This window comes from Salvelinus fontinalis, chromosome 4 (genome assembly GCF_029448725.1).
Source record: "Salvelinus fontinalis isolate EN_2023a chromosome 4, ASM2944872v1, whole genome shotgun sequence".
In the NCBI taxonomy this organism is placed as follows: domain Eukaryota; kingdom Metazoa; phylum Chordata; class Actinopteri; order Salmoniformes; family Salmonidae; genus Salvelinus; species Salvelinus fontinalis.
In genome coordinates, this window is record NC_074668.1 from 71,960,218 (window position 1) to 71,984,110 (window position 23,893).

The window sequence follows — 23,893 nt, forward strand, 5'->3', positions numbered from 1 at the left end:
GGCTGGCTGGTCTGTCTGCTGGGAGCTGATTGTGCTGGCTCTCATTATCCGGCCAGTGGGCCTAATGGAGTGTGACAGCAGCGTGCGGCGCACTGGAACTCTGTCCTTCCAGCCCTAAAAGCCAATTAAACCCACTCCACCCTGCCAGCTCCCGTCTTCCTCCCTGCCAGCTCTCCCTGACTCTCTCCCTCTCTGCCCCTGCAGCCCCCTCTCCATCTGTACCTCCTCCACTCTTTCTTGCCCACTTCTCTCCATTCTTTATCCCTGCCCATCTCTCTCTCTCTGAGCAGCTCCTCTCTCCCCGTAGCCCTGTTCTAAAGCAGGGCTCCTTGGAGGAATGCACTGGGCCAGAGAGGGCCTAGTCGGCCTCTGCACCACTGACAGCTCTGCTCTTCTTCTCCCCAACCCACAGAGGAGTCACAACCACTTAGAGAGGAGAAATGCCTCCCAGCACCAAAAACACACAACCTCCATTTATCACAAGCCAGTCACTGAAGGGGAGCGAGACGCCTTCTTCCTAAATGTTTAAATACAGCTCCTGGAGAAAGAGAGGTCAGGACAAGCGTAGTTCTGACAATGTGCCTCATCCAGTGTTCTGGGTGTGATTGGTGAAGTAGAGAGAACATGATGAACCCTAGCCAATATTTCACATGAGCTAGTGGTCATGTGAAATATTCACTAGTCTTTCGCAGCCCTCTCGTAGTATTGTATCATCAGGCTGTCCCTCAAGTTATGAGCCTGTGTCCTGTAGCTGCATACCAGTCAATAAATCATGAGATGACAGTGTGTTACTGACAGACACTGTACTGTACCTGTTTTGAACCAGCCGTCCTCAGTGAAACACTCCCTGGTGGCCTCTGGTTTGTTCCAGTACTCTGTGAAGACCTGGTCTCCTCGCACCATCAGCTCCCCCTCCTTCCCCTCCAACGCACCTAAAGACAGACACACACACACACACACTACAGTGGGTGGCTAAGACAGACAGGGTCCTGGACATGCTAACCGTATATGTTTTTTAACAACATGAACATTCTCCTTAGACAGATATTTTTTTCCTACAGAATCTGGAAGTTCTACTGTATCTATGGATGTGAGTGTTTCTGACTGCTGAATACCTGAGTTTCTCTGCTGTTGCCCTCGGCGACGGTGGTGCTGGCTGCTTTCGTCATGACGATGCAAACCTCCACTCCTGGAAGAGGGACACCGACTGCACCTGCACACACACAAACACATACAACGCTAAATACTCACATCATGCATGCACAATGGAACTAATTACACTCTCACAATTAATGCGAATGGTTTTAAATAAAAAACATTTTCACGCCCAAAATATTTGCATCAACAAATACAAATGAAAATATAGTGATTTAATGACAATCCTTCTCCTACACATATGAATGCACACACATTCCCCTCTCCTGAGGCATTTTCTCCTTCTGTCTGACCTATAGAGAGATAAGCTCTAATGACTGCCTCCGCCAAAAGAGAAGGAAACCTTTGTGCAGCCTGCTCTCTCTCTCTCTCTGTGTGACACTGTGGGCCATGTCATTTCACAGGCCACTGCTCTCCCAATAAAGAACAGGGCAGACAGGCCATGATTACAAAATAACTCCCTGCTTCATATTGATCTAATCAACTTTAGCCCTGATTGGCAATGCCAATCAAACACACTCCGTTTCCACTTCATCAGCAGAGCGAGAAGCACAGCGATACAAACTCTCTTCCCATCGTTTCAAAACCATACCAGCCTAGTTTATCTCTGTCAAGTCAGTCTTCTCTCTAAAGCCACTTCCTGTCCTATCCCTCCTGCCACCGTCCCCTTCATTCAAGGGTTTTTTGTGTGAGAGGATGACGTCCATCTCAGTCCCTGTCTTTTTGTTTTTCTCCCAGGGTTGTGTCCCAGTGAGCTTGGTAATCGTCAGCGTGTCCTCATCGCTCCTCACCCTCCAAACACAGCAGAAAGCTGCCAACGACGGGGTGATAAAAAGAGCTTTCTCCCCTCAATCACAAAACTAACCAAAATCCATTTATACTTGAGCCCGAGCAATCTCTCGCGCTTCCCCTCTTGGTCTCCCTCGCTTTTTCTCTCCATTCAGGAAGGAGGCCAGACATATTTTGGAGCCATGTAACATTCAAGTCACCGTTACTTTACTGAGAATTGAGATTGACTGCCACTTCAAAGGCTACAGGCAGAACAGAAAGACTGGAGGGGAATTACAAAAAGGGGACGAGGGCTAAACGAGTGACTAGAAACTCAAAATAGAAGATAGAAATATTACAGAGCCGTGCTCTACCCACATTCCACACAGGGAACAATTACTAACCATGCAGGGGAATGAGGACAGCATTGAGAGGGACATAAGGTTGTTGAGTGACAGCTGGAAATGGCTAATGAACTGATACGGCCAACATCAGCCCTCTGCCGAAAATAGCAGAAATAATCAATTCAAACAATAACAACAACAACATTGCAGTGGTATTAGGAATAAGATAACATCTTATTATGCTGACGTCCTCATTACTGCCCTTTTCTTCATGCCTATTAAAGCAGAGTTGAATTAATATAGCTTTATAGATATACAGTAAGTGTGTGAGTGTGTGTGTGTGTGTATGTGTAGTGGAATGTAGCTGGCCCTGTGGCGACAGCACTGTCAGAAACACAATGGCTCCCCTGACTGCACAGAGGCCCATTAACAAGGCTCCATCAGTGGGCCCATCTGAACCTCTAATTACGACTGCAGCATCAGCCATGCCAGCCAGCCACACACTCAACCAGCCAGCTAGAGTTTTCAAATGAGACCAGCCAGGCAGAGAGGAGGAGGAAAAGGAGAGGCGAGGATGGATGGAGGGAGGGAGGGAGAGGAGCAGAGAGCTGTGTGCGGTGCAGCTCCAAACCTGCCTTCCCCATGCATAATTCAGCAGCCTTCCTTCACGCTGTGCTCTCTCTGGGCTGCCCTGGGGAGCTGACAGCCCTGCGCCCCCTGGAGCCCTGCTGGAGCACTGCTGCTCAAACCCCCCAACAACCTCCCCACAACCTCCCCCAAACACAAAGCACAAGGAAGGGAGAAAGTGAGATGGAGAGGGGAGAGAGAGCGGGAAAGGGGAGAGGAGAGAAGGGGGAGGGGGGAAAGGGTGTGAAGTGAAAGGGTGGGGGTTGAGATGCTCAAAGTCATTCTGCTGAAAGGGGACATGTGTCTCCTGACAGGGCTGGTGTTAGAGGGGGAAAACAACAGAGGGAAAAAAACAGAATGAAAGAAAAAAAAATACAAATGAGATGGAGATGAATAGATTAAGAGAGAGACATAGCTTTAGGGTATAGCCTACTCCTCAGTATGGAGCCAAAAATGAATCAAATTACGACCACCAACATGATACAAATATGACCAATATTCTTGTATTATTACAAAACTGTGTGTATACTCACTCATAAAATAACAATACATGTCTTTAATAGACTGTCATAAATAAACTCATAATAAAACACAAGTTGATTAGTTAACAGTTGACAGTTGTTTTGAAGGGGTGGAGTGATGTGGAGGAAGGGGGGGGGACTGGAGTGTTCTTTTCTGAGCGCTCTATGGTTGTTATTGATTTGTTTTACCTACTTTAAAAGGAGACGGCATCGCACACGCTCTTCCACAAGTGTCTCAGACTGCTGCTGGAAAGACGTCGATGCGACCGCAACGTCTCAGAGCTGGTCTTATTAACCACCTCCCAGGATTAAATAAAACCTGCCTCTTTATTTCAAACAGGCGCTCACAACAACAGACACCGCATTAGCTGGGCTACTGACAGTCAAATTAGCCTGCCTTGTCATACCGCTGCTTTGAAGATCCTCCACTCAAAAAGACTAGAAGGGGAACGGAAAGACTAAAGAAAGGAACACAGCCCTCCAGTCACCGGAGGATCGAACCAGAAACAACAACAGCAGCATAGAGCTTTGATACCTGGAATGAGAACATAGGTAAACCAGACAGAAATAGTCTGATCAACACCATGTTCCTCAGACAACTGAGACAACTGTCAGATAGGGCAAAAAGATAGCGCTCCAACAGAGCCTAATGACTGTCTGCATGTTGTAATATGAATTAAAGACAGTCTCACTGTCATATAGTTTCTGGATGTGTGTGAGGTTATGCCATCACTGTACAAAGGAAAATGGTGGTGGTCAATGGTGTGTGTACCTGGGATGCGAGGACCCTTCAGGGGGTTGGACAGGGCCATGCCTATCTGTCATGCCGTAGCGCTCCAACGGGGTGTGTCCTGTGATCTCCTCCCAGTGTAGCAGGGTGGGCTGAGGCAGGGGGTGGACGAGACAGACACCATCAGCCTGGGGTTAGAGGGGGCAGTCTGGGTCACACTCAGTAAAGGCCCAGTCTGTGATGAAGCCATCTCTTTTCAATGGCCTTAGCATTGACTGGAGTAGCTTCAGGTGGGAGAAGGGTTGGAAAGGGAGGGTATATTACTGTAAACCTTCTAAGTTTACCAGTGAACTACCAGAATTTGGTGACTTTCAAGTTTTGGGGTGAATTTTACAAGATGACATCTAGTGGCCTTTTGGGGTACTTCAGATTATTACATGTGTCTAATTATCTCTGGCCCTGTGTGGCCTTATCAAATGATGACAAAGCTGTAAAACATTATCTTAAACATTATCTTAAATCAGGATTCCCCAACTAGCGGACCATGAGCCAAATTTGGCCCGCGATTGGTTTTATTTCACCCCCCCCCAACCAAGGTTTAAAATTATTATGTTTTAGTCAAATATGATATCTGTTTGGGTTTCTTGCGGTCAATTTGCAGTCTACAAATTATTTGTAATTATGTTCCGGCCCCCAAACCATCTGCTCAAGTAATGTTTTTATCGGCCCGTGGCCTAAATATAAACCATCAACTTAGTGAATACCATTGGTGTTTGAAGAGCGACTGCCCCTGAAAAGCAACTTCTCGCTTTGAAAACAGCCAATGTGGCATCGATATGAGTTAAAAACCTTTACTCTAGTGTCAAAATGTACTACAAAGTGTAAATAGGATAATTTTGGTCATAAAGTCAGTCTCATCTAAAACGGAGATTTGCGAGATGATAGGATAAAATGGTATGTTACAGAATGAAGGGTACCGTAACAGTTTTCCGTGGGTTGGATTTATTTTAATCCTGCCCACATGCCCACAGCTGGCAGTACCCAAGTAATCACCAATTCACAGAGCAGCTGCACGCGACCCAATCATAACGCCCATGGCCAATTTGATTTGACGTTCAATATCCCTATGGGGCTAGTGAAGGGCCATCAGTAAATTACACAATGTACATGGAACAATATTTTAAAATGACAAAAGCTCCAAATTTCAATTACTTAAAAACCTCAAACCAACTATAAATTGTAGAAATTAATTTACAATATTGAAAGCATTTAATGTGCAACATGATAATATTGTCCTATTTAATTTATTTATTTGTCATTTATTTGAAGGTCCCTAACTAGCCTCAGAGATAGGCTATCCAATGTCAAACCTACTTTGCCACGGTCACACCAATATGTCTTTGTTGTAAATGTTTTTCAGTTTTTCAACTGTGAAAAAAGTCAATAGTTTGAAGAGTCGCAGAGTTAATTGAAAACAATGCCATTGTTGATTAGATGCTTTTTCCATTAATTAGGCAATTTTCTCTTGAACCATATGGTCTATCCACTAGAAACATAAAACATTTATACTTTATATGAAGTTTTTTAAAGTTATTAAATTATAAATGATCCAAGTTACCATAAATTTCCTGTTAATTACCAAAATTACCGAAGATTCAGGTCACTTTGGTAAATTACCGGTAGCTTTGCAACTTTAGGTTGGGGTAACATAAGTGCTAGGCTTTACATAGAGTTTATAACTCTATTCCATCTGTCGTGTCCCAATGCTTTCTTCACTCTCTCTTGAGCATAAGCCCTGGTACATTTGGAGAAAGCATCTGTCACATCTCACTACAAAGCCCCGTCTCTCTTTAAAACCCATCCCTTTGATCTCTGACACATATCCCTTCCCCTTCAAACTATCTCTTCACTCTCTGACGGAATGAGAAACCACTGTCCAGATTCATGACAACCCATTCGCTCTGAAGATGTCTTGTCAGAGATTTTAAGAAAGTAATTTCATCACAATAGATAAGCAATGAGCTTGTTAAAGATATTCGTCCACTTATATGAATATTATGATACTGCTAATGATGGAGATCTACTCATTTCCTGTGGTATTGATACTAGTATAAGTAGACTATAAGGTCCTTGCTGCCTGATTCTCTCCTTGCAGACAGCCCTGACAAAGTCCTGGTCGTGTGGCTGGGTGAAGTGCTGCTCATAGTGCCGGATCAGCTCGGAGTAGATGGTTGGAACAGCCATGAACACATTTACCATAAGAGCCATGGAGCTGAGCAGGACCTCCCATACCTGAGGGGGAGAGAGTCAGAAACAGTATTTTACATTGTACGTAGATGGAATATCTACCCCCATATTAACGCAAACAAAATAATTTCATCCAGATCACAATATGTAAAGTAGATGGATAGGGTGTCATTGTATTGTGAGATCACAATATGTAAAGCAGATGGATAGGGTGCCATGGTATTGTGAGATCACAATATGTAAAGCAGATGGATAGGGTGCCATGGTATTGTGAGATCACAATGTGTAAAGAAGATAGATAGGGTGCCATGGTATTGTGAGATCACAATATGTAAAGTAGATGGATAGGGTGCCATGGTATTGTGTGTACATTATTTACAGTGAATGAGAATCGAGGCGAGGGCCTGGCTGAAGATGAAAACTGTCAACAGGCTAGTTTATTACAAAAACGTTGACAGGATCGGTAAAGGTCAGTCTAACAGCTTCTTAAAGAGGAATTCAACAGGAATGTTATTGAGGTCAGTCATAACACTGGGGCACGTTGCCTTTTAAAAATACCTTTTGCCTGCTTTTTAATTTACAAATGTGGAGCCAAGAGCCAGTCACCCTCCTCCTTCTCTTTTTCAGTCATACACAGAGGTGGATGCACATAAACAGAGACTAACTGACACATGGTTACACATTTATACATAAGCGCCTCACATACACTCACGCAAGGACAAAGCTACTTACACAGTACACATGCATACAAACACACACACACACACACACAGAGATATTACGAGTCCCTCATACACCCCCCCGGCACGCCTGGCTGCACCCCCAACACACAGTGGGAGGACAGTGTGAATTAATTGAAGGTGAACGACAGATTCTCCTTGGCTCTGTCCCCCCTGGGAGCACGCGCACGTCTCTCCCTCCTAGAACCTCCTCCCTCATTCTCCCTCATCCTCTCTCACACACCCTCACTCTCTCCATTTCATCATTTCCTGCTTCACTGCCCCTACTCTTATCAGTCTTCCTCTGTCTGTCCCTCTCTCCATCACACCCCACACGGATTCTCTCCTCATCTGCCACCCATTCCTCAGCTTCCCCTCCTCCCTGTCCTCTTAAATCACCCTCTTTTACTGCCTACTCCCTTTAGTTAACTTCCCCTTCTCAACTTACCTGCTTCGTCATTTTATCAACCCCGCCTTTTCGCTCCTCTTCCCTTCATCAAGCTCTAAATATTGCAATATCAAAATAGATTAAGGTTTAAAAATGATGTGTCTATTAAATAAACAGGCAGAAGCGTGGACTATCCCACAGAGACCCATCTATTCACACAAACTCACAAAACTTTATCTATCTGCTCAGCCACACACATCCACAACCACGCACACACACGGACAGACTAGATAGCGGGGTTCAGAGGGGAATATTATTTCCTGTGTCTGTTCTGGGCATTCTGGGCCGTGTCTATCAAGCGCAGTGGAGCGCTTCCCCCAGCAGCCACTCAGGAGGGGGGAAAAGCCAATTTATGTCCATCAAAGAGCTGCCCTCCACCTGGGGGAGTGTATGTTGGAGACCCTCGGCTGCAGCCTGCATCCCAAACAGCCCTTAACCCAGCAGCATCCAGCTACTCACTACTAGCCCTGTAGTCAGTACCTTTTCTCCACCACCACACAATGATGCAGTTCAGTTCAGTTTTGTGAGGATGGATCATGACCTCCCAGCCATTAACCTCTTGTCCTCTGCTCTCCTGGCCTCTGGTCTGTGACTCCAGTCCTGGTATGTTCTGTTATCTCTCCTACTGTACTCATGGCTGGAGCCCATGGACATTAAAACCAGTAGATAGTGATCGCGTTGACGTCATCCACGTATTCCTATGGAAAATGTAGACGTAGACGTCAGAATGTAGACGTCAGAATAGAAATATATCTCGATTTGTAGCGAATTTAAAAAATGATTCACCGGAATTGTTTTTGTTTGGCCGTTCTGGCGATCGTAATTTAAATATGTTTTCTAAGGCAGACCGGGGCTTTTGGCACTGCTAGGTTGCTACACAGTAGCCGACCAGCAGAGCTCGAGATTTCACGCTCCAGACTGGACACTGGGGGCCTGCTGGAGCCACACACCCACTCCTCTGCTTGATTGACCGAGCAGAGCACTCCTTCCTCTGGGGCCAGAAACAGCGTAATTGGGAATATTTTTTATTTACCCGCAATTTGAGAAATTTACCAAACCCATATGCATTGGTTGCGTAACCCATTAGGGAGTCCACCCACGGTGCGCAGCATGAAATAAATCACATTTAGATTATGGTAATTCATCCAAACAGAACATGCAACTCCTGTAACGAAGCAGCCAATGCAATTCGTGGGAAAACACCATTCGGAACAGTTCACCTGATGAGAGCTTTTCCGTATCTCTTAAAAACGTAGAAAGAGGGGGAATCTAAAGATGCAACAACTAGGATGGTTTGCTAATATGACTAGGATTGCACCTTTGGATTCTGCATGGACAAGGAAAGAAGGTTGATATAAAAACAAATACATTTGCCAAAATTAGGCTATATAGGCCTAATTACTCCTGTCTATACAGAAATAAATAAAATAATTCAAAATCATTAGCTTCTTTAAAAAAAATAGATGTGAATTGATTCAAATCACAAGCTTATAGGCCTATGCATATTTGAGAAGCCCGTAATTTGGGTAGCGCACATGGCAATAGGCCAAGTTGATAAATGAGTTGCGGCTGTCAGTGAAAAGCATCTAAAGTATGTGTGAAGATAATGTGTCTTGAGTATAAATTAAAATGTTGAGACAAGAAGGGAGAAGTGTGTTGCGAAGATATAGGCGAGATCCTTTTAACACGTACATTTGGATTGTCACGCTTGTTTCACCCTCATGTTAGTGCTAGCAAGCAGGCTAGGTAGTGCTAGCAAGCAGGCTAGGTAGTGCTAGGTATCAACAGCCAATCCAGTAGTCTGGAAACTATAGTGAGCTTCGATTGGTCAATAGCAAGGCGATTTCTCTGAGTATTAGTATAAAGTTCAACTTTCCCCAACTGTTGTCCCCCCAGTTTTATCAATGCAATATGATATATGAAATATGAAATGTGGCAAAGGTGTGCTTCAGGACCATGCGGACGCCTCGGTCGACTGGACTTCGGACTGCGTGGACACCACAGAGCAGGCTTGAGTAAAGTTCAGTGTGTATGTGTTGAGCTCCGTCACCAAGTTGTAAAAGCCTTAACCTGCCTTAATGACTACCGACCCGTAGCACTCACGTCTGTAGCCATGAAGTGCTTTGAAAGGCTGTTCATGGCTCATATCAACACCATTATCCCAGAAACCCTAGACCCACTCAAATTTACACACCACCCCAACAGATCCACAGATGATGCAATCTCTATTGCACTCCACATTGCCCTTTCACACCTGGACAAAAGGAACACCTATGTGAGAATGCTATTCATTGACTACAGCTCAGCGTTCAACACCATCGTGCCCTCAAAGCTCATCAACAAGCTGAGGACCCTGGGACTAAACACCTCCCTCTGCAACTGGATCCTGGACTTCCTGACGGGCCGCCCCCAGGTTAGGTAACAACCGATCCGCCACGCTGATCCTTAACACGGGGACCCCTCAGGGGTGTGTGCTAAGTCCCCTCTTGTACTCCCTTGTTCACTCATGACTGCATGGCCAGGCACAACTCCAACACCATCATTAAGTTTGCCGATGACACAACAGTGATAGGCCTGATCACCGACAACAACGAGACAGCATATAGGCAGGTCAGAGACCTCCTAGCCGTGTGGTGCCAGGACAACAACCTCTCCCTCAACATGATCAAGACTAAGGAGATGATTGTGGACTACAGGAAAAGGCGGACCGAGCACACCCCCATTCTCATCAACGGGGCTGCAGTCGAGCAGGTTTAGAGCTTCAAGTTCCTTGGTGTCCACATCACCAACAAACTAACATGGTCAAAGCACACCAAGACAGTCGTGAAGAAGGCATGACAAAACCTATTCCCCCTCAGGAGACTGAAAAGATTTGGCATTGGTCCTCAGATCCTCAAAAGGTTATACAGCTGCACCATCGAGAGCATCCTGACTGGTTGCATCAATGCCTGGTATGGCAACTGCTCGGCCTCCAACCGCAAGGCACTACAGAGGGTAGTGCGTACGACCCAGTATATCACTCGGGCCAAGCTTCCTGCCATCCAGGACCTCTATACTAGGCATTGTGTCAGAGGAAGGCCCTAAAAATTGCCAAAGACTCCAGCCACCCTAGTCATAGACTGTTCTCTCGGCTACCGCACGGCAAGTGGTACCAGAGCGCCAAGTCTAGGTCCAAGAGGCTTATAAACAGCTTATACCCCCAAACCATAAGACTATTGAACATCTAATCAAATGGCTACCCAGACTACTTGCATTGCCCCCCTCCCTCTTTTACGCTGCTGCTACTCTGTTATTATCTATGCATAAGTCACTTTAATAAATCTCCCCACATGTATATATTACCTCAATTACCTCGACTAACTAGTGCCCCCACACATTGACTCTATACTGGTACCCCCTGTATATAGCCTCGCTAATGTTATTTTATTGCTGCTCTTTAATTATTTGTTACTTTATTTCTTTAGGTATTTTTCTTAAAACTGCATTGTTGGCTAAGGGCTTGTAAGTAAGCATTTCACTGTAAGGTCTACTGTTGTATTCGGCGCAAGTGACAAATAAAATTTGATCTGTAGTGTTTCCAAATCTAAATGATTAGGAATTATTCACTTTGATGCAAATGTGCTTGCCATTGTTTGGTTTCGTGTGAAGATGATGACTTATTTCTCATTGCCTGTTACCTTGGTAATAACTTGAAGTGAGGTCAATAAAGTCCGCTAAACCAAAGTGACTTATGTTGTATTTATGTGACTCACTTCAGTTACAAAAACACTATGGAACTCAAGTGGAATTGAATCATGCTAGGTAAATTCAACATAAATAGAGGATTTAGAAGTGAGCTAATAAAAGCGTTATCTATAGCATTCACTCAATACAACTGTGTTAGATGTACCTAACTCTATTTAGTAGTAATCTATATTTGATCATTAATATTTACTCAACACACTTTTTGAGTGTAGGCTATCTGTATTACTGGGCAATATCAGCCAATATGCTAGATGTAGTTTGAAGAGAGCAGAGTAGGAGAGACTTGAACTTTCTCTTGAGCTATTTTCATAGCCTACCTTTTAGGAGTCGGAAGATCTTCAGACGGAGAAATATTAGGTGATCAATATTTATAGTATTAGGCTATAGTAAACTATACCTTAATCATAGACCTATTCTCAGCCCATTCATAGGCTATAGCCTACGCTATTTAATTGAGACCACACGCGCACCTGATCTCGAAGGTATGGCTACTGAACTTAAACAGCAAGAATGATGACAGCAACACTTCCTACGTTTTGCATAGGCCTATAGGATATAGCCTACCTTTTAGGAGGACGATTTGCAGGCAGAGACAAATAAATGGGTAATCAATACTTATTTAAAATGGAAAGGACCAATGCTCGCTCACCATAGTCGCCTACCTATGTGCGCATTGTGCCTTTTCCATTTCAATGATGATTACATTTTTTGATTGCACTTCGACTCACGTTGGTTGAGCGCCCTCCACTTTTTTCCATGATCAATATTTATTTACAGACATTGTAGTAAACTACAGTCTCATCATATTTAAGTTAATTTCATATTTAAGTTAACTGCCACGTGATTCTCTGCCCATCTAGGCAGCATACTATATTTTAATGAGACCACACATACTAGGCATACTTGAGCTTTCACGCCCAACGAGGAGAGGTAGGCTACTGTTGAAGCAGTAGGTTGAAGCAGTAAGTTGAAGCAGCGAATTCTGAATGTGTGAATAATGCAACAAATATGTGCTTTTAATAGAATAGGTAGGCTGTCACATACAAAGCAGAAAGAGGAACATTTCTAAATAATGTGTGGGACAACAAAATATATTTTCATCCCAAAGTCGTCTGTCTGACCGCCCGCAGAATAAAAAATATTTGCCCGAAAACCAAACACTGCATTCCACAGTAAGAACCTCATACCAGCGATCAAGCATGGTGGTGGTAGTGTGATGGTTTGGGGATGCTTTGCTGCTTCAGGTACTGGATGACTTGTCTTAATAAAAGGAACCATGAATTCTGCTCTGTATCAGATAATTCTACAGGAGAATGTTAGGCCATCCATCTGTGAGCTGAAGCTGAAGCAAAGCTGGGTCATGCAGCAAGACAGTATTCCAAAACACACAATCAAGTCTACATGAATATGGTTAAAAAGTGTTGTGGCAGGACTTGAAAAGAGTAGTTCATGCTTGAAAACACACAAATGTCGCTGAGTTAAAGCAGTTCTGCATGCAAAGGTGGGCCAAAATTCCTCCACAGCGATGTGAGAGACTGATCAACAACTACAGGAAGCATTTGGTTGGAGTAATTGCAGCTAAAGGTGGCACAACCAGTTGAGTGTAAGGGGGACATTGCTTTTTTCACACAGGAGAATTGGGTGTTGCATAACTTTGTTAATTAATAAAATAAAATATGATTAAAGATCTGCAAATAAAAATATGCAAAAATATAAAAAATCAGAAAGGGGGAAAATACTTTTTCACAGCATTTACATATATACAGTTAAAGTCGGAAGTTTACTTACACCGTAGCCAAATACAGTTGAAGTCGGAAGTTTACATACACTTAGGTTGGAGTCATTAAAACTCATTTTTCAACCAATCCACAAATTTCTTGTAAACAAACTACAGTTTTGGCAAGTCGGTTAGGACATCTACTGTGTGCACGACACAAGTAATTTTTCCAACAATTGTTTACAGACAGATTATTTAACTTATACTTCACTGTATCACAAATCCAGTGGGTCAGAAGTTTACATGCACTAAGTTGACTGTGCCTTTAAACAGCTTGGAAAATTCCAGAAAATTATGTCATGGCTATAAAAGCTTCTGATAGGCTAATTGACATAATTTGAGTCACTTGGAGGTGTACCTGTGGATGTATTTCAATGCCTACCTTCAAACTCAGTGCCTCTTTGCTTGACATCATGGGAAAATCAAAAGAAAACAGCCAAGACCTCAGGGGGAAAGAATTTAGACCTCAAGTCTGGTTCATCCTAGGGAGCAATTTCCAAACGCCTGAAGGTACCACGTTCATCTGTACAAACAATAGTACGCAAGTATAAACACCATGGGACCCCACAGCCGTTATACCACTCAGGAAGGAGACGTGTTCTGTCTCCTAGAGATGAACGTAATTTGGTGCGAAAAGTGCAAATCAATCTCAGAACAACAGCAAAGGACCTTGTGAAGATGCTGGAGGGAATAAGTACAAAAGTATCTATATCCACAGTAAAACGAGTCCTATATCGAAATAACCTGGAAGGCCACTCAGCAAGGAAGAAGCCACTGCTCCAAAACCTCCATAAAAAAGCCAGACTATGGTTTGCAACTGCACATGGGGACAAAGCTCGTACTTTTTGGAGAAATGTCCTCTGGTCTGATGAAACAAAAATAGAACTGTTTGGCCATAATGACCATCGTTATGTTTGGAGGAAAAAGGGTGAGGCTTGCAAGCCGAAGAACACCATCCCAACCGTGAAGCACAGGGGTGGCAGCATCATGTTGTGGGGGTGCTTTGCTGCAAGAGGGATTGGTGAACTTCACAAAATAGATGGCATCATGAGGAAAGAAAATGATGTGGATATATTGAAGCAACATCTCAAGACATCAGTCAGGAAGTTAAAGCTTGGTCGCAAATGGGTCTTCCAAATGGACAATGACCCCAAGCATACTTCCAAATTTGTGGAAAAATGGCTTAAGGACAACAAAGTCAAGGTATTGGAGTGGCCATCACAAAGCCCCGACCTCAATCCTATAGAAAATTTGTGGGCAGAACTGAAAAAGTGTGTGCGAGCAAGGAGGCCTACAAACCTGTTTCAGTTACACCAGCTCTGTCAGGAGGAATGGGCCAAAATTCACCCAACTTATTGTGGGAAGCTTGTGGAAGGCTACCCGAAACGGTTGACCCAAGTTAAACAATTGAAAGACAATGCTACCAAATACTAATTGAGTGTATGTAAACTTCTGACCCACTGGGAATGTGATGAAAGAAATAAAAGCTGAAATAAATCACTCTCTTGTCACGACTTCTGCCGAAGTTGTTGCCTCTCCTTGTTCGGGCGGTGCTCACCGGTCTTCTAGCCATCATTGATCCATTTTTCATTTTCCATTGGTTTTGTCTTGTCTTCCTACACACCTGGTTTCAATCCCATTCATTACCTGTTGTGTATTTAACCCTATGCTTCCCCTCATGTCTTTGTCAGAGATTGTTTTTATGTCAGTGTTGTATTTAAGTCTGTATAGGTGTGCGACGGGTCCTCGTACCCACTTTTGTTTTTGATGTACATTTAGTGTTTGGAGTATGTTTAGTGGACTGCTATTAAAGAGACTCCATTACACTCCATTTGACTCTCCTGCGCCTGACTTCCCTGCCACCTATACACACGACTCTGACATCTCTCTACTATTATTCTGACATTTCACATATTTAAAATAAGGTGGTGATCCTAACTGACCTAAGACAGGGAATTTGTACTAGGATTAAATGTCAAGAATTGTGAAAACTGAGTTTAAATGTATTTGGCTAAGGTGTATGTAAACTTCCGACTTCAACTGTGTGTTTACGCTAATATGATGTACAATATTCCATTATGTTTCTATATGATAACAATAGCATAATATATTTAATATGCCATATACTATTTTTTAACAGTTTCACTAATTCATTTTAATTAACTTAATCATTATGACACACCCCTCACCACTGTCATTGGTTACACTAATTGCACTGTGTGTCTACATAACCTGGTTCAAGTATTCATGACATTACCCTGAGGAAGGCACAGTGATGCCGAAACGTTGGTAAATACCCATTAAATTGCTGGGAGATTACACATGGAGTGTGCGACTTTCTTTATTTTGATAGTTTATAGTTTAGTTTTTAGCTCATTTTTTTTAATCTACTTATGATAAGGTAAAATGTTAATGTTTCTGTCTCCACATGATATTGTAAATATATCCAAAGCAAAAAACATCTACATTTAAATGGTATTAATATTAATTTGCATATATTTCCATAAATTCCCATATATTCCCATGAATTCCCATATATTCCCCGTTAATTCCCACGGAAAGGTTCCACCTCTGAATATTCCCCGAAATGTGCAACCCTAATCATTACACAGGTGCACCTTGTGCTGATGACAATAAAAGGCCACTATAAAATGTGCAGTATTTCTGTCTGTAATAAAGCCCTTTTGTGGGGAAAAACGAATTCTGATTCCCTGGGTCTGGCTTCCCAGTGAATGGGCCTAAGACCTCCCAGGGCCACCCATGGCTGCGCCCCTGCCCAGTCATGTGAAATCCTTGGTTAAAGCCTAATTTATTTATTTCAATGACTGATTTCCTTATATGAACTGTAACTCAGTAAAATCGTTGAAATTGTTGCATGTTGCGTTTTGATTTTTGTTCAGTATATATATCATTGGAACGGCTGGAATGGAATAAATGTGGTTTCCATATGTTTGATTCCGGTCCACTTATTCCATTCCAGCAATTAAAATGAGCGTGTCCTCCCATAACTCCTCCCACCAGCTCCAATAAAAAAATATATATTCGGCATGGGAAAAACTAAAACCAAATATTTAAAAAAATGAAAATACAATGGGCATATTTATTTTTAAATAAGATCATCTTTGAGAACTAACAATCACCAAAATAAAAGCTGGACAGAATCAAAAATGTTATGCAATTATGCATTCAGGAGTGTTTTTGTCATGGCATGGGGCCCCCAATGATTTTGTTCAAATTTTTGAGTCACTCAGATAGCATAAGCCATGGCAAAATGTGTAGAATTTCTGTAAATTAGATTTAAAAATATAACTTTTCTCTCAGTCCCAATGCAAAATGTGTAGAATTGCTGGAAATGTGCTTTAAAAATGCTAAAATAATTCTCAGCCTCATGGCAAAACGTGTAGAATTTCAGAAAATTAGCTTTAAAACAGATACATTTTGTCACTGCGGCCTACATGAGGGCCTCTAAAATTTCCGATCAGTGACCACACCCCCGCAATACCCACCACCTAAGCCCCATTATTATCCAGAAAAAACCCTGCACACACAAAAACACACTACCCAGAGTCAGTCAGCACTCAATTTCCATGTCTATCCTCCCTTCTGTCTCCTTTTCTGTACTGGTTATCATTCATCTAGTTCACTGGAGGATTCCAACCACAGGTATGTCCATTAGAGGCAATAATACATTTATTTTTCAAAATTATCATCATACACTACATGACCAAAAGTATGTGGACACCTGTTCGTCGAACATCTCACTCCAAAATCATGGGCATTAATATGGAGTTGGTCCCCCCTTTTCCTACTGGGAAGGCTTTCCACTAGATGTTCGAACATTGCTGCTGGAACTTTCTTCCATTCAGTCACAAGAGCATTAGTTTGGTCGGGCACTGATGTTGGGCGATTAGGCCTGACTCGCAATCAGCGTTCCAATTCATCCCAAAGATGTTCGATGGGTTATGGTCAGGGCTGTGCAGGCCAGTAAAGTTCTTCCACACCGTTCTCGACAAACCATTTCTGTATAGATCTCGCTTTGTGCACGGGGGTATTGTCATGCTGAAACAGTAAAGGGCCTTCCCCAAACTGTTGCCACAAAGTTGGAAGCACAGAACTATCTAGAATGTCATTGTATGCTGTAGCATTAAGATTTCTCTTCAATGGAACTAAGGGGCCTAGCCCGAATCATGAAAAACAGTCCCAGACCATTATAATGTACCACCTCCACCAAACTTTACATTTGGCACTATGCGTTGGGGAAGGTAGCGTTCGCCTGGCATCCGCCAAACCCAGATTCGTCTGTCGTACTGCCAGATGGTGAAGCGGGATTCATCACTGCAAAGAACGCATTTCCACTGCTCCAGAGTCCAATGGCGGCGAGCTTTTACACCTTTCCAGCTGACGCTTGGCATTGCACATGTTGATCTTAGGCTTGTGTACAGCTGCTCGGCCATGGAAACCCATTTAATGAAGGTCCATACTAACATTTCTTGTGCGGATGTTGCGTCCAGAGGCAGTTTGGAACTCTGTAGTGAGTGTTGACGCAAAGGACAGACGATTTTAACGCGCTACATGCTTCAGCAGTTCTGTTCTGTGAGCTTGTGTGGCCTACCACTTCGCGGCTGAGCCGTTGTTGCTCTTAGATGTTTCCACTTCACAATAACAGCACTTATAGTTGACCGGGGCAGCTCTAGCAGGACAGAAATTTGACGAACTGACTTGTTGGAAAGGTGGCATCCTATGATGGTACCACGCTGAAAGTCACCGAGCTCTTCAGTAGGGCCATTCTACTGGCAATGTTTGTCTATGGAGATTGCATGGATCTGTGCTCGATTTTTTACAATTTGAAGGGGTGTCCACATACTTTTGTATATATAGTGTACTATCAGTACAATTTCCAACCGGTCTATTAGACAGTCACTCAGAAATAGCCTAGAGCTATATTAATATATTACAGTATATCGATTTATTTCTCATTATGACTTCAAGAAAATGAAAAGAAAATCTACAAGGCATCCTCAGGGGTGCGAGTAAAGCGTATGCTGTCTGTTTGGTACACAAGGTCAGGTTAGGTACAAAGAAAGTGAAATGCTCTGATACTACAGTAAACCTCCTCTTTATTGGTTGTCCTCTACAGCCCTTACCTGTCAATCATACCCTTGACTCCCATTAAGTTCTCCTAGACCTTAAAACCCCTCTGACACCACCCCCCCTTACCTACTCCACCACCACCTCTCCAAACAAGCACTATCATCCTTCAATGTCACCTCATCGATTGATCTGGCTCTAAAGCCTGTGCTGTGAGTTGGCGTGGTCAGATACAAAGCCACACAGGGCAATCCATCACCCAGCTCCAAACGCTTAGCGTGACAGTCTGGGGGGTAGCACTGACTGCCAACCTGGAGCACTGCCTGCCTGGCTGCCAACACCCATGACCCCCAGCGGCCCGGCGGGATGAGGCAGAGGGGGCATCATGGACCTGTCCGTGTCAGTTTAGCTCCAGGCTCTGTTATTGACACCCCCGGCCCGGTGCTTTCAGCACAGCAACACTGCCACAATTAGCGCCGATGGCTGACAACTAGCCGATAAGGTTGAACAGCAGCCCCCTTCTACTCCCCACCAGCCTCCCGCCCCGGTGTGTCTCCATTGTTCAGGTCTGTGAAGTGGATCCCCGCAAGAGGAAGACAGACAGCCTCCACTGAAGTCCCTTACAGAGCACTACTTACTGCTAACACACACAAGGCAGACAGCAGTAGAATACCTGACAGCACAGTCAGGGCATGAGGTGGGAGTCAACTGAAACAGCATATTACAAGTAGTAGCAGTAGTAGTGTACTATAGTTGTAATGTACCTTCTGAGGCTGGAAGGTAGGCAGCATAACGGTGGTGGCACCCACCCAGAGAGGTCAGAGCAGCTTGTTGACAATGCCATAGACGTGGTGCAGGGGCAAGGTGTGAAGGATGACATCATCTCTGGACCAGCCCCACTCTGACACCAGAACCTGAACTTGGGAGAGGGGGAGATAGGCCATGAGAGATCCACTGAGCTATTTGGTCATACAATGTGTTCCTACCAGTTCTTTGGACACCTTTCTATATAATGATGGGTAGCTCACTCAAAAGCTTTCATGATGGTCCTGCCTGAAGGTTTCGTTCTGCCACTCCTTATCAAACATACTTAATGTAACCACCGTGCAAGAAGAGAGTAAACCCCTGTCTTTAGTCAGCACGGCCAGACAGCTGGAAGGAGCAGAGGGAATGGATAGTGTCCCCAAGCCCTCAACCTTCCAGGAAGCATCTCTTCCGTGTTCCCTCACCGAGCTCCCCCCCTGGGCTTGTCATTTCCAAATGAATCTCCTTAATTGAGGGTGATCTAATTTTCTACTCTACTGGACATGCAGGTCAATTGTGGTTGAAAATGTACCCCAAAAACATTCTACATAGCCTGAAGTGCCCCATGTAATGAAATAATTTGGCCGATTATTCAGAAAGCTCAAGTGGAACAAAAGCAAAACGACACTCTGTCTGTCGTATGTGTAACCTCCGCCAATCCACCCTTACATACCACTGGGCTACAGAAAACTGTCTCAACAGAACCTCTGTTAATACCTCAAGAGAAAAATACTTCTGAAGTTCACAGTACCGACAGCAAGAAATAAAAAAAATAACTATGTTTCCATCCAATTGGCAACAGATTTTCATGTGAGTATTATAAAATCCTTATAAAAAAACAATTTAAGTTGTGTTTCCATCTAATTGACTTGTTGCAGATAAAAGGCGTGATGACTTAAAAAATTATATAAAAATATTTTTTTGCAGTTAAATTCCCATGTACCAAATAAAAAATTAAGTTAAATGGGTTTCCATCGCATTTTCAACTCTACTGACGGTCGTCTCATAAAATGTTGCCGACACGATGAGATTATTATTGAAAAAAGAGTAAGATTTATTTAGATTTGTCAAACGGCAGCCAAGCATCGATGATCATGTCACCAGAATAAGATCCTCAATATTTATTGGAAAGGAGCATCAAGCTCATCACCGTGCACTTTCACCACCCTTTGAAGTTCAGCATCATTTATTTCATCTGCAGCCTAATAAACTGCATGCTTTCCCAACGAGTTGTAGTGGGATGACCACACAACATGTCATCACGTGACTCCAAGTTTACTTTGATATGGTGATTATTTATATTAGTATTTGCTCATATAAGCATTTCCACCTACATTTCTTGCATAATTCATTTTACGACACCTTTAGCAAAAAAAAAAATCGGTTTCCATCAGGACTGTCATGACATTTTATTATCCGATATGTACTTTACTCTAAAAAGGTTGGATGGAAACCTGGTTAGTATCAGTAATGAAAAAAAGCTGAAGTTTAGCTTTCAAAATTCAGTCCAACCTTCAGACTGATCAAATATTCAACATGCCTCAGTACATCACTATGATAAATAGCAGTGCACAGAATAACACCAGTATTCATCTTATGCTCACAATTAATGCATATAACAACTGAATAATCTATTTACCATGGCCTGAATGTTGCTGTGAGTGTGAAGAACCCCTTTGGGCCTGCCTGTGGTGCCGCTGATGTAAATGATCATGGCAGGACGCTGGGCCCAGTCTGTGATGCCAGGCTCAGGCTGGGTCTCTGGGGCTTCCAGAAGACAGCTGAGGCTGGAGATGGGGGGCAGCTGGACGCCCACTGGGCTACTGTGTACAAGGCATCGTTGGCACACAGGAAGGAAATGCGCTTTCCCTGCAGGTCCCCAGAGGGACAGTCCAAAACTGCCTTGATAAGCCCAGCCAGGCCCCTACTACTGCCATACAACACCCTGTAGCTGTGGCTCCCACTGTCGTCCACTATGGCCAGCTTGTCCCCGTACACTCGGGCTCTAGAAAACACAGGGGCACTGTCCCCTGCTGCAGCCTGCCTTGCTCTTGTGGAGGTGGAGGCTCTCCTCAAGACCTGTCCAAGCAGCCATCTCCCTGGCCCTGCCTCACACTGTAACCAGCCAGCAGTCAAAGCAGAGAGCCACAGAGGGACCAAGTGACGTACTGCCCCTGACAACATGATGGGAGACTATGCTCCTATGCTCCTCAAAGCTACCAATGTTATCCTCATGATGTCAAGCCACACAATGGTCACATTGGAGTACCTGTTAGTTTTGAGAGATTCATAATTAACATAGGCTGAGTGAAATTGTTATAATAGGCGCTATCCCTGCTATAGTGATAAGACTGTATTTCTGACAGGCTTGCAGTTTGCCTTTATCTGCAGTGACACCTCTATGAATACTGTGCAGGCTAGACTGCTGGCAAATATTTTGCTATGCCACACTGTTTATTTTGAAAGGACAAATCATTCAGGGACAGGCAGTGGCACAGAATATAATCAGTTTGTGGTGTGAGCGCAGTGTTGGTTTTTGCTTCAAGTCACTTTGGTATAGTCAAGCTTTTACAGATACAGTGAAGTAGCTCTGCAACTTCAGCAAACAGTCTGTCACCTGACTTGATCTTTGGACTTGAGGGTAATGGTGCAGCTAACTGGCTAACTAACGTAACACCATTCAATGAATATGCTCATACATAAAGAGCTAGCTAGTTCATGCCGGTAACTGGTGACGACTAATTTTAGCGAGAAACCCCGACTGTGTTTTACATTCTAACATGCTATGTTAGTATGCTTAAACGATATCCGTTTTCTCAACGAGGGCAATGTTTGCTAACCTGGTAATTCAAACCTACTGCTAATGTAAATATTCACCTTCCCCAAACACCGGTCATTCTTGTGACGGTGCGTCAGAATAAAATTCCCGAATGGAAACTGGAGCTAGAGTTTAGAGTTCTGGTTGTGAAACACGGAACAAAGCAATCTGAGACTGAAAATTCAGGTGAGTGAGTTTTGTTAAATCTGCAGGTTAAATAAACACAAACAAGTCATTTTCATACTGCAATGCATGACTACTTTAAAACACAGATGTATCTGTGCTCTATTATGATGTTAGGCTATACTTTCCAGGAAAAGATGTGGAGAAGGAGATTCTACTCCACTTGAACACAAAAGAGTCAATAACCTCTTGCTAGATTGTTGTACATTTAATTGAGTTATGTTTATGCAATTTGATCATTCTATTATTATTTTATTGAAGAATGAGGAATCAAGTGGTAGAAGACTTTACTGACCTCTTAATATAACCTCTATGACTGTGAGTAACCCATTCATTAATGTAAACTATGTCAAATCTCAATGTGTGGAGTTTGCAAACTTGAATCTCTTTCCACCTCCTCTTGCCTCAACCTGGTGGCATCTGTTGTTGAGAATCTCACTAAGACTTCTGTTGTGAACACGTGTCAATTCAAACTGAGACATGGAGCATGAGGGAGATGGAAGAGAGAGGAGAGAAAGTGGGATATGCACCACACAGAGTTGTTTTGGCATTAGATCACTCTATGCCACTTCTCCAGCGTGCCAACTAGCTTGGCATCATCTCACAGAGCCGGGCACATTCAGCCACCAGCTGGCAGTCGCGGGCCTCAGATAAGAATTGTTCAGACATGGCACTCATTCAAAAAGTTTTCACTTCCCTGAACCCCTACATTGCAAACGAGGATGGCATGTTCCTATGAAACTGGAGGCTTTGTCTCAGAAAAACTCCCCTCCAGTTTCAGAAGTAGTATCGTCAAAGGGAGAGCCATTCCATTCGCAGAGGAAACGCCAGTCGAGAAGATGCCACCAGCAGCTATATCATCTTCATAGAGCATCCCTTTATCAGAATATTGGCTCAGTAATTATTCATACAGATGACACCGCTATACTGATACAACCTAAACTGTCGAATGTGGATACAAATTTTTGTTTTCTACGTTTGTGCTTTGGTCACAAAGACCATGTTTGTTTTGGATTTAAACGGCTTATTTGCGGCTGTCGAGGTCAGCCATGACGCTGACACATAGCATAAGGCAGATCTGGAATTCCAGCCACTCAGCACTAGATATAGAGCTGCTCTGGAGAGACATACTGGGATGGATACAATGGGGGGCATGGCGACCTAGCGAACAGACTCTTGGCACTCTTGGCGCTCTCCTCTCAGGATGCCAGCCAGCGCCTGCCGTTTTGACGGAGCTCCGGAGCGGGCGTGCAACTTGGCCGGCAGCGGGCGACAACTCCCCTTTCGTTTGGCACAGGACAGGCATATAAGACTTCAGACAGGAGAGAGCGCGTGAGAGCGAGAGAGGACCCCCCTCATATCTGAGGGAAGGAGAGGAGCGAGCTGGGAGAAGAAACCTTCGGGAGTGCCAGAACATGTGTCAGGTTGGCACCATGTGAGAATGATCTTGGCAAGCGCCTCTACTCTCCCCCTCTTGCCCCACTTGGAACACATGGTACGTCGGCAGTGGCATCTGGCCGCGTTGACTCTCAGCAGCTGCGCTTTGTCTTCGCCAGTTGGGACGCTTGGCACTGCCACTTCATCAACTACCTGTGGATCCTCCCGGCCGTGGAGGGGGTGATGAATTATTCCGTGCCGCAGCTGCAAACTTGACTTCCATCCAAGAGATGCAGCACTGTAAACATATGACTATCTCACACCACCCACATACTAACCACCACGGCCGGGACCACTGCGTTTGGGCTGTACCCAAGCGTACTGGGATATGTTTCCTTGGGCGATGGTTTATTCTAGGCGAAAGACAGAGATACTGCTTATTTTCTTGTTGGGAGAAGTTGTTGATGCTTTCAAAAGCCAGCTGAGGATTTTTCTGTACAAAGTGAACAAAATGCATTCAATCTTTTGCTAAGGAATGATTAC

At 43.8% G+C, this 23,893-nt stretch overlaps 1 pseudogene; it reads right to left on the reverse strand.

Annotated features, from left to right (window-relative positions):
- Positions 1–21,858, reverse strand: part of LOC129854345 (malonate--CoA ligase ACSF3, mitochondrial-like) — a 38,354-nt pseudogene extending 16,496 nt beyond the window's left edge.
- Between the last annotated feature and the right edge of the window lie 2,035 nt (positions 21,859–23,893).